Below are 9351 nucleotides of genomic sequence, written 5' to 3' on the forward strand. Positions count from 1 at the left end.
GGTGGCGGCAGCTCCAACGGCACTCCAAATGGTGGCGGCAGCTCCAACGGCGCTCTAGATGAGGATGAAAGGGGGGAATTAAATCACCCCTGAAAAGACGGCCTAGCCGTCTTTTCGGGGCTCAAAAAAAATAAGGCCCGGCCTTATTAAGTGAGAAACATGGTATTTCCTCCCACTTTTCTCTGTCTATTGTCGGAGAAAATTGCTAATGAAAAATACAAAGAATACACCTGCTAACACCCATTTTAAAAAAGCCAACTTGGAACTGGGAGGTTCAAGAGACTGAAAATTATTGCCTGTCTGTGTTCTCCATTTAAAACACCGATTTGTGCTGCTTCTTCCTTGCTCTTTTCTCACCCCCTCTTCAGGTCCCAATTAAAACAATATTTATAAATGCATTTTTGGGGTGGAGAATTATTTTAGGAAGCAGGGAGCGGTTTCAAAGTCGCAATGCAATTTAAACTAAACTGAGTGTATTCATCCCAGGGTAGACGAAGGAAGCCATTCATTATGTGCAGAGACTAGAAAAACAAAAAACATGGATATAATTTTTTTTAAAAAATGTTGCCCTTGTGAGAACACATAAACACTCATTCATTAGGGAGATATCTATAGGTAGTCCTCACTTAATAATGGCAGTGGAGAACGGATTTTTTTTGCCCAGTGTCCCAGTTTTCAGTCCGTCATGCGATCTCTGGCGCTTCCTGGCTGCCATTGCTAAGTGAATCATTTTGGATTATTACTTTCGTGGTGTGGAGAAAATAACTTGGTCCTCAACACCAATAAGACCAAGGAGCTTATAGTGGATGAAGAAGGAACAGATCAGACATCCAGGCCTTGCTTATCAATGGAGACTGAGTGGAGCAAGTGGCCAGTTTTAAGTTTCTGGGTGTTACCCTAAAAGAGGACCTGACCTGGGGGTGCTCACATTGCAGTCCGGGTCAAAAGGGCCCAGCAGAGATTATACTACCTGAGACTTCTCATCGAACAACAACTGAATGAAAAACTGCTGGTGATCTTCTACCACTGCACCATAGAGAGCATTTTAACATATTTCACCTCTGTATGGTTTGCCAATTGCACAGGGGCAGATAGGAAAGCACTCCAGAGGGTTAAGGTCATTGCCCAGAAGATCATTGGTTGCCCTCTCCCCTCTTTGGAAGAGCTTTATAGCTCCCGTTGCCTTAAGAAAGTTCAAAACATTATCAAAGATCCACCTCATCCCGGGAACCCTTTTTTTGAACTATTACCATCTGTCAGATGGTACAGAATAATAAAAACAAGGACGAATAGGCTGAGAAACAACTTCTATCCCAGGGCAGTAGCTCTTTTGAATTCTGCTATATAGTGTAGTGTTGGTGTGGTGTTGGGGGTTTCCGGTTCAATGTGTGGAGGGTGAAAGATTTGTGTTTGTGTTTTAGTTTTATTTTCATGGTCACGGTCATGATGTGCACTGAAGATGGTGTTTTATTTCATTGTACGAAGTGCATTGACAATAAAGTAAACTAAACTAAGGCCAAAACCAGCCTGAAAATGGTCTGAAAACGCTCCCCAAAGAGCCTGTTTTCGAGCCATTTTGGGGGCCATTTTCTGGTGCTCCAGTGCCCACGAAGACCAGCTGGCTGGTGCCAAAAACCAAAAGACCAGCTGGCAATGGCGCACATGCCCACAGAGAGGGCTTTCGTGCCACCTCTGGCACACGTGCTCTAGGTTTGCCATCACAAGGACACTTTCCAGCTCTATTTGGATTGATTGTTAATGCAATCCTAAATTGCATTAACAGAGGGATACAATCCAGATCAAGGGAGGTACTAATACCACTCTAGAAAGCCTTAGTAAGACCACACCTAGAGTACTGCATCCAGTTTTGTTCATCACATTATAAAAAAGACGTTGAAACTCTTTTAGAAAGAGTGCATAGAAGAGCAACCAGGATGATAAGGGGACTGGAGAGTAAAACCTATGAAGAATGGTTGCAGGAACTGGTCCTGGCTAGTCTAGTAAAGAGAAGGACCAGGGAAGACAGGATAGCAGTCTTCCAATATTTGAGGGGCTGCCACAGAGAGGAGGAAGGGGACAAGCTATTTTCCAAAGCCCCCAAAGGCCAGACAAGGAATAATGGATGGAAACTGATCCAGGAGAGATTCAATTTGCAAATAAGGAGGAATTTTCTGAACTATCAACCCATGGAACAGAAGTTGCCTTCAGAAATTTTGGGAGCTTCATCCCTGGAGGCTTTCAAGAAGAGACTGGACTGCCATCTGTCAGAAATGGTGTAGGGTCTATTGCTTGGACAGAGGGGTGGACTAGATGTCCTACAAGGTCCCTTCCGACTCTGTTAATCTGTGGATTGTAATTTGAGGACTACCTGTAGGAAGAATTTAACCAAAAATAATGGACTTGTTTGCTTAGGAAGACACCTGGACATTTTTCTGATCTGCTTCAGGGCATGGGTGACTGGAAAAACCTAAACGTTTTCATCTTATTAGTTAAGCTACGACAGCCTTTTTTCTTTTCCTTGCCTAGAAGAAGTTTGTCCTGGGAAAATTAAAAGCAGGGACGTGATTATTAACCCTTCCACTGAGGTTTATGAAAAATATGAAAGGAATGCTCAGAATCTCCCCAAGGTTATGTGTTCCTGTTTGTATTTTTACGCAGAACCCTGGAGCTGTTTTTGGGACATCCACTCCCATCTTCCTTGGGAAGACTATATAATCCTCATGGCTGGTGGTGGGTCTTCAGACCGATTCCAACACCATGCAGTCCAGCATCGTCTTTCTCCTCTGGGCCTTCCTGGTCTCTGGACTCAGCATCCCGATGACCTATCAGAAGGAGTCTTCAGGTATGTCTTCTCGTTCCATCTTTCCTTGGCAGCATTCACGAGACCATTCATCTTGTTGGGGTCCTTGGCACTCTTGGAGCTTGGTTGTTTTCCTGGCAAGAAGAAACAGAGCAAGCTCAGAGAGCACCAAGGACCCCACGGTCGTCTTCCTCTCCCCTACCCCTTTCCTCTCTCCTCCTCCTCCTCCTCCTCTCCACAAACCCCATTCCCTTCTAGCACTGATTATATTCTCTGCTTGGGTTATGAAATATCTGCAAGAAAACAACCAAGCTCAGAGAGCACTAGGGAGCTTTTCTTCCTCTCCTCCCTTCCTCCTCCCTTCCTCCTCTCTTCCTCTTCCTCCTCCTCCCCTCCTCCCCCACTCCCTTCTAGCACTGACGATGTTCCCTATTTATGTCATGAAATATCTTCAAGAAAATAGCCAAGCTTAGAGAGCACCAAAGATGCATCATCCCCTGCATTTCCTTCCTCTCTCTCTCCTATTTTCCTCCTCCTCCTCCTCCCTCCTCCTCCTCCTCCTCCTCCTCCTCCTCCTCCTCCTCCTCCTCCTCCTCCTCCTCCTCCTCCTCCTCCTCCTCCTCCTCCTCTCCACAAACTCCAATCCCTTCTAGCACTGACGATGTTCCCTAGTTGGGTCATGAAACATCTGCAAGGAAACCACCAAGCTTAGAAAGCATCAAGGACCTCACAGCCCTCCTCCCCTCCTCCTCCCCCCCAAACCCTACTGCCTTCTAGCACTGACGATGTTCCCTAGTTAGGTCATGAAACATCTCCAAGAAAACCACCAAGCTCAGAGAGTACCCAGGACCCCACAATTCCCATCTCTACAGATACCCTCTTTTCTTCACACCGTTCCTCTTGTTAGTTCCTTTTACTAAATTTAATTCTTTCCCTGCGGTTTCCTCACTCAACCTTTCCTTCCCCAAGGAAGTTAGGAGAACACTACAGGTCCTGGCTGCTTCAGAAAGCATGACCACGAAGGAAGTCTCCATACGCCACAACATTAAAGGGAAGTGCATCGACGAATATTCTCTGCATTTTCGATCGACGCGTTGCAGATAAAGGCAGGCCCAAAGTACCTCTTTCTCACCACCATGAATGTGGCCGTCAACCCGTGCAAGAGATCAATCTTTGCACAACCCATGCAGACAACGTGGAAATTTGAAGACAATGAAGAGGACTGCTTCAATTCGAAGTCCTCTGAAAAGAATTGACCTGTTCGTGCTTCTGAGGGTGGCTGGATGGTATTAACCCCCCCCTCAAATCTTTTCTTCTCAAGTTTTATCTATCCCAGCATCTGCTTCTTGCTTTTTTATGGGTTTATGGCTTTCAAAAAAAAAATATGGCAGAGCTACTTTGGCTTTAACTAAAACCGTATTATGCACGGCAACATCTGTGAAATAAACGTGGGGTTAGAAATGGCGGTGTCCTTATTTTCCTTTACGCACGCCAAAAAGGAAAAAGTGGGTGGCTCTGGATGAGGTTGTCCTTGTGGGATTCAGGAGGGCATAGTTGTAGGGCAAAGCCCCACTGCATGGTTTGATATCCTAGGGCAGAGGTCTGCAACCTTAAACACTCAAAGAGCCATTTGGACCCATTTTCCACAGAAAAGAAAACACCGGGAGCCACAAAACCTGGCATGGCCAACTCAACGTCTCTCCCACCCAGTCACATGACCCCCCTCACTGCCACACCTACCCAGGTGTTTTCTGTGGGAAATGGGTCTCTCTCTCTCTCTCTCTTCTCCTCCTTCCCTCTATCTCATTTCTGCTTTTTGTGTTTTACCTTCTCAGGCCAGGTGAGGAGTGACTGGGAGGGGAGGGTGAGGGGCGGGGCCAGCCAGTGATAAGATTATCCATAACAGGGAGCCACAGCAGAGGGCCCAAAGAGCCACATGCGGCTCCAGAGCCACAGGTTGCTGACACCTGTCCTAGGGCATAAGACAGTGTCGTGGGAATTAGTTGTCTAGCAGAGTGGTGGCATGGTGGGGGAATTGTCCTGGTGCCTAGTTGTTTTGGTGTAAGATGCCCTATAGCATTGGTGTCAAACTCGATTTCATTGAAGGCTGCATCAGGGTTGTGCTTGACCTCAGAGGGCCAGGGGGCGTGGCTGTGGGGGATGGACATAGCCATGGTGGGTGTGACCAGCTCGACATCACTCACGTTGGGGAGGGGCACCTGTGATGGCCAAGTATTAAGGAAAGACTCCCCTGTGGCGCTTCCTCACTCTCATAATATTCCTTCCTTCCTTCCTTCCTTCCTTCCTTCCTTCCTTCCTTCCTTCCTTCCTTCCTTCCTTCCTTCCTTCCTCCCTCCCTCCCTCCCTCCCTCCCTCCCTTCCTTCTTTCCTTGTTCCCTCCCTCCCTCCTTCCCTCCCCCTTCCTTTTCTTCTTTTTCCTTCTCTCTTCATTCTCCTTTCATCTTCCTTCCACTCTTTCCTTATTTTTCCTTCCTTGCTCTCTTCCCATTTTCCCATTTTGTCTTTCCTCTTTCCTGTCCCTTTCTTGCATGCTCAAATGCAAAAGGGGGAACTTTTCTCCTTTTGTTTTGTTTTTAGTTTGTTTTGATTGTCTTCTGCCAAAAAAAAAAAAATAGCGGTGGTGGTGTGTGGCACCCCCCCCGCACCCTGTTTTTGCTGGCAGAGGGCTGCAAGAGGCTATCGTGGCCGAAAACATGCCCCCCCAAATCTGTTTTGGTTGGCAGAGGCACCGCGGGCCAATTCTTTGCTGTTTCCAGGCCAGCCTCACAGGCCAGATCTAAGCCCCCTGTGTGCCAGATCTGGCCCGTGGGTCTTGAGTTTGACACCCCTGCCCTATAGCTTTGTCTTGAGGGAAGAAGTTAAAACAATTTATGTCCAGGATATGAAGGGTCTTTAGATATTTTCACAGCCCTCTTTCTGACCCACAGAATATACAGGTCCTCCATGGAAAGCAGGCTGGTTGCAATGGTTTTTCTGCAGTCCTAACTACCCGTCGAAGTCTGTGTCTGTCCTGTTTCGTTGCTGTGCCAAACCAGACAGAGCTACAAATGACAAGACTCAATAATTCTCCTGCAGAAGCAATTCCTTGGGCAGTCATACAATCGTAAATCATAAGACAGAACCTTAAATTACAAGATGCAACTGACAAAGATACCAATAGGAGGAGGTATTAGGAAAGATGAGAAGGATAACAGCAATATAGTCCCACTACATGGTTAGATACCCTTAGTTTGGTGGGAATTATGTGTTCAGCATAGTGATGCCATGGGGGAAACAATTGTTTTCGTGTCCAGTTGTTTGGGCATGCAATGCCTTATCGCGGTGTCCTGAGGGGAGGAGTTGAAACAGTTTGTGTGTCCAGGATGTGAGGGGTCTGTAGGACAATGGCTGGAAACTTCAGCTGAATTTTGTGTGTGTGTGTGGGAACATTGTTGAAAGAACTCAACTCCTAAGGGGAACATTCTCTATACTCTACCAAAGGAAGTGCAAACAAGGCATGAACAGAGGGGATAGAATCAAGATCACGTGAAATGTTAATACCACTTTATAAGGCCTTGGCAAGGCCACTCTTGGAATACTGCATCTAGTTTTGTTCACCACAATGTAATAAAGATGTCTAGAAAGAGTGCAGAGAAGAGCAACAAAGATGATAAGGGGGCTGGAAGCTAAAACATATAAAGAATGGATGCCGGAATTGGGAATTATCTATCTTAATGAAATGAGGGACTAGGGGAGACATGATAGCAGTGTCCCAATATCTGAGGGGCTGCCACAAAGAAGAGGGAGTCAAGCTATTCTCCAAAGCACCTGAGGGCAGGACAAGAAGCAATGGGTGGAAACTAATCAAGGAGAGAAGCAACCTAGAACCAAGGAGAGAAATTTCCTGACAGTAAGAACAATAAAATTAGGGTTTGGAATGGACAGTCACTTGTCTGAAATGGTGCTGGGTTTCCTGCCTAAGCAGGTGGTTGGACTAGAAGATCTCCAAGGTCCCTTCCAACTCTGTTATTCTATTCTAAAGAGGGGGGAACTCGCCTGGGGCATGGTTTTGAGGGCTCAGAGGGGTGCTGTGTCCAGGAAAGAGGAACCCCCAAAAGGAGAAAATAGATGATGAACCACATTGTGAAATGTGAAGGTGGAACTTTCAGTTCACAATCAGAGGCTGTGAGTTCAATCCTAGAGGCAGATACCTCTCTCTCTGGGCACAATGAGAATATATCTGCTGACTATAACTCTGCATTGGTGACAGGAAGGGCATCCGGCCAGTAATCACTCAGCTCCATTCTGTTGCCCAGACTCCGCTAGGGATTATAGGCAGGGGTGGGATTCAAATTTTTAACAACCGGTTCTGTGGGCATGGCTTAGTTGGTGGGCATGGCTTGGTGGTCATGTTATTGGCTGGGTGTGGCCAACTCAATATCACTCACATCGAGGCACTCATCTCCTCGCCTGGCCTCTCATGACTATGGGGATGCTGCAACAGTCGTAAGTGTGAAAAATTGTCATAAGTCGCTTTTTTCAGTGCCATTGTAACTTTGAATGGTCACTGCACACAAGCAAAGGAGCAGCAAAGGAGGGGAAAAAACTCCAGAGAAGTTCCTGAGACAGGAAATCCAGTCCTGCCAAGAATGTAATAAGGGTTAACGGAGAGGCAGTTTCTGTAAGCAACACCAGAATGTTTCCTTCCTGCCTTCCTTACAGGATTAGGCCAGTAATTTCTTCTAACAACAGGTTCTCCGAACTGCTTAGAATGTTAACAACTGGTTCTAGCGAATAGGTGCGAACTGGTAGAATCCCACCCCTGATTATGGGGTCATTAACAGATGATGATGATCATAGGCTCCTAGGAGTGTTGAAGCTGTGCATTATGGCTGTGCAGAATTGTCACAGAAGCAAGGGATGCAGCTTAGACCCACAAGGAATTTGTCTTGGTGCATATGCTCTCATTGTACATAAAAAGAAAAGAAAAGGGTGTCAAACTGGATTTTCTTTGAGGGCCGCATTGTAGTTCTCTGCGGGCCATCAGCAGGGGTTGGTGGTAATGGGGAGCAATGGGGGGCAGGATGGATGCTGCCTGCAGCACTCTGCCAGCTGAAAATGGGCCGCATGGCCCATTTTCGAGCCATTTTTGGCCTTTTTGGTCATTTTCAGGCTGTTTTTTGGCCTGTTTTGGGCTCGTTTTTCAGCCTGGTTTCGGTCTGGTTTCAACAGGCAGAGTGCTGCAGGAGGCCACAAAGGGTGAAAATGAGGTGCGGGGGCACATGTGGCCATTTTAGCCGCCAGAGGCACTTCAGGCCAGTCCATTGATATTTCCAGACAGGCCTTGAGGGACGGATTTAAGAAACCCGTGGGCCAGATCCAGCCTGTGGCCCTTGAGTTTGACACCCCTGACCTAAAGGAAGGATCACATCAGACACAACTTTTAAAACAAGAAAGCGTATGATTAGTAAGAGTTTGTACTTCAATATCAATAACCAAGTCACAAGGAACCATTGCCCACAAATGTCTATTTTCAGTCATCCAGGTCATGGTTGTCCCAAAGGTGCTTTTTTTCAAGAGGCGACAGGACTTTTTTGTTTTTGTTTTCCTTTGAAGACGTTTCGCTTCTTATCCAAGATATTCCTTCAGCTGAAGAAAAAACAGAAAGTCCAGTTGCCTCTTGAAGAGCTCCTTTGGGACATTGCCACAAACAAAATGTCTCATAAATAAGGTGACCAACTTTTTTACAATGAAAAGGAGGACACAAATAAATTGAAGAAAAAAAAACAAAGCCACTTGCGTGTGGTGTACTCTTGTGTGTGGCACACTTTCTCAACACAATTCTCCTGTGTGGAGCACATGCATCTCATGATCATGTCTCGCCGCACAGTACCGAGCCTTGACGAACCGTCATGTCAAATACAAATACATCACATCACACACAACAGATCGGCTCGGCATCGATCAAATACAGAGATTTCAGATTAGTCTTCAAATATCAAAAAGGAGGAGCTTCCAGTTTGAAGGGCTTCAGTGACAGACAGAAATCCGTGATCGTGTGTGGTTTCTGTCTGGGCTCACTGCTGGAGCGCCCCGAGCCGGCTGGTTTTGGGGCTAAGCCACCCTGTAGAGGTGGTGAAGAGGGGGGAGACCGCCAGCAGGGTTGAGGAGAGCCGCATCTCTCCTCCTCAGCTAGCCATTATTCCCTTTCCCGAAGGTGGTTTCAGTGGTGGTCTTAAATGGCCACCACAAAGAAGAACTCGACCGGAAAAGAATGTGCAGGAGGAAGATAAGAAGTGAAAGTTTTGGCTGACCGGGTTAAATTGTAAAAGCAACAACCAAGGTACCCTGGAATTTAAACTTACAAAAAATAACATCGCTCCCAAAGAAGAGTCGGAAGCAGCGAAAGAAAGTGAAAAGGGAAAGGTTTGGCTTCCCCCCCCTTCTCTTTCCTTCCCTATACTGACAACTAAGAGGCTTAAATAAGAAATCGGAAAAATCCACTTTGACATCAATAGGCAATTAAGCTGAAAATAAAACAAAATGCCAAA

This window comes from Notechis scutatus, chromosome Z, assembly GCF_049901735.1.
Source record: "Notechis scutatus isolate UNSWTSFEM ecotype Mainland chromosome Z, rNotScu1.2, whole genome shotgun sequence".
Taxonomy (NCBI): domain Eukaryota; kingdom Metazoa; phylum Chordata; class Lepidosauria; order Squamata; family Elapidae; genus Notechis; species Notechis scutatus.